The sequence below is a fragment of the Homarus americanus genome, unplaced genomic scaffold (assembly GCF_018991925.1).
Source record: "Homarus americanus isolate GMGI-L3 unplaced genomic scaffold, GMGI_Hamer_2.0 scaffold32871, whole genome shotgun sequence".
In the NCBI taxonomy this organism is placed as follows: Eukaryota; Metazoa; Arthropoda; class Malacostraca; order Decapoda; family Nephropidae; genus Homarus; species Homarus americanus.
In genome coordinates, this window is record NW_024748870.1 from 1,374,253 (window position 1) to 1,379,939 (window position 5,687).

A 5,687-nucleotide genomic window follows, 5' to 3' on the forward strand; every position below is an offset into this window, starting at 1 on the left:
GATATTAGTAACTAGTAACTAGTTAGGTTATCAAAATCAAAATAAGTCACCAGGTCCTGGTGAGATATTTGCCAGAGTCTTAAAGGAATGTAAGGAAGAGCTTAGTAGGTATTAGGCTGCTATCAAACAGGGAGGTACTACCGCCTGGGAAGATATTGGAAGCATAATGTGTTGTCTATGGTAGAACCTGCTGCCACATGGCATCACAAAAATTGTGACCAAGGCCCAGGTTGCTCATCTGACTTTCTGCCTCATTTACACACAATCGCAGGGTCACAATTGTTTCTCTTACTATGACAACACAACATGCATACTGTATATTGTTTTTCACTTCTGATCTTTTTTTCATTTTTGTATTTCTTTATTCTGTATTATTATTATTATTATTATTATTATTATTATTATTATTATTATTATTATTATTATTATTATTATTATTATTATTATTATTATTATTATTATTATTATTATTATTATTATTATTATTATTATTAATATTATTACATTTTCGCCCCCCCAGGCCCCGATGTGGGTTAGTGACCTGTGCCAGGGTGGGCTAATCCCCGTAAAAAAAAAATATATATAAAAAATAACATGTCATTATAAATGGGTGTAGTACCAGAATCCTGGAGGATAGCGAATGTGATACCGATTTTCAAGAAGGGAGATAAATCACTATCCTCTAACTACTGTCCAATCAGTTAAATATCAATTGTGGACAAATTGCTGGAAGAAATAATCTTAAACTCTATTCAAAATCACCTGCAGAAGCACAAGTTGATCAATGATTCCCAATATGGGCTCACAAGTGGGCGTTCAAGTCTGACTAATCTATTAACATTCTTTTAAACTGTTTTCGAATCAGTGGATGACGGCCACGATTATGATGTGATATACCTCTACTTTAGCAAAGCCTTTGACAGAGTTCCCCATGAAAAACTAATACGAAAAGTGGAAGCTCATGTAATTGGGGGAAATATTCTAAAATGGGTTAGGGCGTGGTAACGGGACAGGAAACAGCGAGTGAGCATTAATGGCACTAAATCCTTTTGGGGCAACGTCACTAATGGAGTACCCCAAGGCTCATTACTTGGGGCATTGCTATTTATTATATGCATAAACGACATAGATATAGGCTCAGACAGCAACATAAGTAAATTTGTTGATGACACTAAAATAGGGCGTGCAATTAAATCTGACGAGGACTCAGCAAAACTACAGGAAGATCTAAACAAATTTTTCGCATGGTCTGAAAAACGGTAGATGAAATTTATTGTGGACAAATGTAAAGTACTTAGTTTAAATAATGTAGAAGATGTAAACAGAGACACCAGATATCAGATGAGGAACGTTGTTATAGAGAAATCCGACTGTGACAAAGATTTAAGAGTAATGATAAGTAGGAACCTTAAACTAAGTCACCAATGTGTTTTTGCTAGAAACAAGGCTAACAAAGTACTTGGGTTCAAACAAAGGAGCATTAGTTACAAGACTAGCGAGGTTATCCTAAAACTATATCTTACACTTGTGAAACCTCACTTGGATAATGCATTTCAGTTCTGGTCACATTACTATAGAATGGATATAGATTACCCTAGAAAGAATTCCGAGGATAATGACAAGACTAATCCCGGGCATTAGGAATCTTGAGTACAGAGACAGGTTGAAGCACCTTAATTTGCACTCCCTCGAAAGACGAAGAGTGAGGGGCGATATGATCGAGGTGTATAAATGAAAGTCAGGGTTAAGCAAGAGAGATATAACAAAGGTACTCAAACTATATAACCATCATCAAACTTGTAGTAATGGCTTTAAATTAGACAAATTTAGATGTAGGCGCAATATAGGGAAACATTGGTTTGAAAATATAGTAGTGGATGAGTGGAACATTAACTCGAATATGCTGGATTGCTTCAAACATAGGTTGGATGGACATATCAGCGTTAGTGGTTAGGTGTAAACGGGACTGCCAGTATGGGCCAATAGGCATCTTTTCTTAGATAAAACACTTCAGAAAAAGCAGGTAAGAATAATATTTGTTCACAAGCGAGAGCTGAATTTAGTTTATGAAAACTTTCTATTTGTTCATCTGACCAAATCAATTTGTTACTGCTGAATTTCTTCAATAGAACATTAATGCAAGAAACAATTATGGCCATTTATAGGTACAGTATCTTTCTATCGGATATTTGTTCTAAATTTTGCTGAAATTGTATCTTGCAGTAATGTTCTATTAAAGAAAATAAACAGTAACAAAATGGTTTGGTCAGATAAACAACTAGATAGTTTTAAGAAACTATAATCAGCTCTAATGTAATAGCCCCTGTCTCATAAACAGAAAGATTATATAAATGGGTTAATTACATTTGATTTATGTACCATATCATCCCCTGTAACTTTCCACTGGCTATGAGGTGTCATGTTCATATCACGTGATTGTCAGGCTCCAAGAGGTGCGGCTAGTGATTGCTAATGTCAGCAAAAAGAAGCCGGCGGCTGGGGCATAGTTACTCAACTCCTTACACAGGTCGGACGTGATTAACAGGTCTATTTACATAGCCTCCGTCTTCCTCTTAACACTCATAGCTACAGTGAATAAATTACGGTTGATATTACACTTTGGAACTGTATTCTCAGTAATTCCTAAAAAAAAGGATAACAGGCAATTGGGTTTTGCTACTAAAACCCAATATAATATAAATGTTCCAGCCTCATTAACTTAGACAGAATCAACAGTTAACCGGCTAGTACACCAGTTTGTGAACCAATATTATGTTTATCTGATTATTTTCAACTGTTTTATCTAAGAACAGATGTATCAGATCCTGGATTGGGTGCAGTCCTGCTGCAAGTGGTTGATGATATCCTCAGACCAGTATCTTATGCTAGTCGTGTATTGCTGGATCGAGAACGAAGGTATGCAACTATCAAAAAGGAATGTCTACCATTGTTTGGGCCACCGGTAAGCTTAAAAATTATTTGATTGGGAAAATTTTTTTCCTTCAGACGGACCAGAAACCTCTTTCATTTCTAATTTTGAAAACAATGAAGAATTCTAATGCTAGAATGATGCGATGGACCCTCTCTTTACAGGACGATTCTTTTCGGGTTGAATACATTAAAGGATCTCTAAATATAGGAGCAGATTTTCTCAGTCGGTGTTCTTGTGAAATGCCATTGTAATTTGCTTTGTATATTATGTTTTGCATAATTGTTTGCTTAATATATGTTAACTAAGAAAATAATTCTGGGTAATTGAGCTGATATGTGTTTATCAGCCTGTTTAAGGGATTAGGTGAATGAATTACCCTGTTTTGTTTCGCATGTTGCTTGAGTTCGAAACTAGGGATTCATTTTACATGAGCTCTTGTGAACTTGTGAGAGGCTTTCATTATCTGAACGCTGGCGGTGCAGGTCGGACATGTCAGCCTTGTACTCTGCGAGAACACTGTTGATTTTCACTGGCTGCCTAAGCTTTGCACCATGCCTGGGGCAAGTAATGGGCAGAAACCTGTGAAGGCTTTGGCTGGAGAAGAAAGGATTGCACTACTGAACAGCATAGAAGACGATTTGCGGCTTTCAAGTTGCGAATCAGAAGCAGATGATCCGCGGGCAACAACTGGAGGTAACAGACAGTTTTTTCGATGGTTGCATATCTTCGTTCTCGATCCAGCAGTACACGACTAGCATAAGACATTGGTCTGAGGATATCATCAACCTCTTGCTGCAGGACTTCACCCAATCTAGTATCTGATGCATCTGTTCTTAGATAAAACAGTTGAAAATAATCAGGTAAACATAATATTGATTCACAAGCCAGAGCTGAATTTAGTGCCTGAAAACCTTGTAGTTGTTCATCTGACCAAATCTTTTGTTACTGCTGAATTTCTTTAATAGAACATTACTGCAAGATATAATTTCAGCAAAATTTGGAACAAATATCCGATAGAAAGATACTGTACCTATAAATGGCCATAATTGTTTCTTGCATTAATGTTCTATTGAAGAAATTCAGCAGTAACAAATTGATTTGTTCAGATGAACAAATAGAAAGTTTTCAGAAACTAAATTCAGCTCTAGCTTGTGAACCAATATTATGTTTACCTGATTAATTTCAACTGTTTTATCTAAGAACAGATGCCTATTGGCCCATACCGGCAGTCCCGTTTACACCTAACCACTAACGCTGATAAGTCCATCCAACTTATGTTTGAAACAATCCAGCATATTCGAGATACTGTTCCACTCATCCACTACTATATTTCCAAACCAATGTTTACCTATATCGCGCCTAAATCTAAATTTGTCTAATTTAAAATTATTACTACGCGTTCGCTCCTGGTTGGTTAGTTTGAGTACCTTTGGTATATCACCTTTGTTTAACCCTGACTTTCATTTATACACCTCGATCGTATCGCCCCTCACTCTTCGTCCTTCGAGGGAGTGCAAATTAATATGCTTCAACCTGTCTCTGCACTCAAGTTTCCTAGTGCTCATGATTAGTCTTGTCATTATCCTCGGAATTATTTCTAGGGAATCTATATCCATTCTATAGTACAGTGACCAGAACCGAAATGCGTAATCCAGGTGAAGTTTCACAAGTGCAAGATACAGTTTTAGGATAACCTCGGAAGTCTTGTAACTAATACTCCTTTGGAAGGTTGATCGTCAGGTGAAATAAACTGGGGTGTTTAATCTTCAGATGCTCTGCCGAACTGATTCTTACTAAAATTAGATCAAGTGACATAATAATTTGTCTCCACTTTTCTAAACAGAAGGGTCATCTAGCACCAGCTATCAAAATTAAGTTATTCTGTGTTAAGTTTAGAGAGAAGAGAAAGACCTGTCATAATAGGAGAAACACCAAGAGGTCCGACACTGGAGTTACAGTTGACTCCAACCTCGACTGGAAAGAATGTATATGTAAGTGTGGTGAATATGTATAATGTTTGCTGGTATATAAATGAGTGAATATATACGTACAGTACCAACACATCATAATATAATTTAGGTACAGATATTTTGTAGAACTTCAGTGTCTGGACTGAAATTACTCACATTTTCAACAGCAATTTTAACACATGAAGAGGCAGGACGAGTCTCCATGATAACACCTAGAGGGTGCTGAAGGGTTGGCCTGACAAGATGAAGATGGATACACACGACGTTACCTGCTCAGAGTTCAAACACTCGCAGAATAACACCAACACCCATCTCTCCTTCCTCTCTTCTACGTCCCGGAGTGATATTTTCGCATAAAATATAATTAGTGCGATAATTGCTACCTGATCTGAATGCCAGCCGCTCTCAGGAATAAAAGAAATTATATTTTTCAGTGCATCCAACTAACACATCACCTGCAAGGCTGTCAGTCATCCCGTGAATCACAACAACTGGCATAGTCTTATAAGGTCTAGACATTATTACATCGTGGATCAGCAATTTTCCTGCCAGTCAATATAACCTTTTATAGAACGAAGAAAATTTTTAGCAAAGAACACTAATTAGAATGAAGAACCACGACAGTAACAAAAAAACAAACACAAATCCCATTACATTTCGTCCTTAGTTTTTATCATGTCCTCAGACCAATGATAAATAGATCACAGATGTTGCCAGTGGTTGTATAAATCTTTTGATTTTACACAGCTTTTGCTTAAGTAATATTTTATTACGTGTTTCGTTCT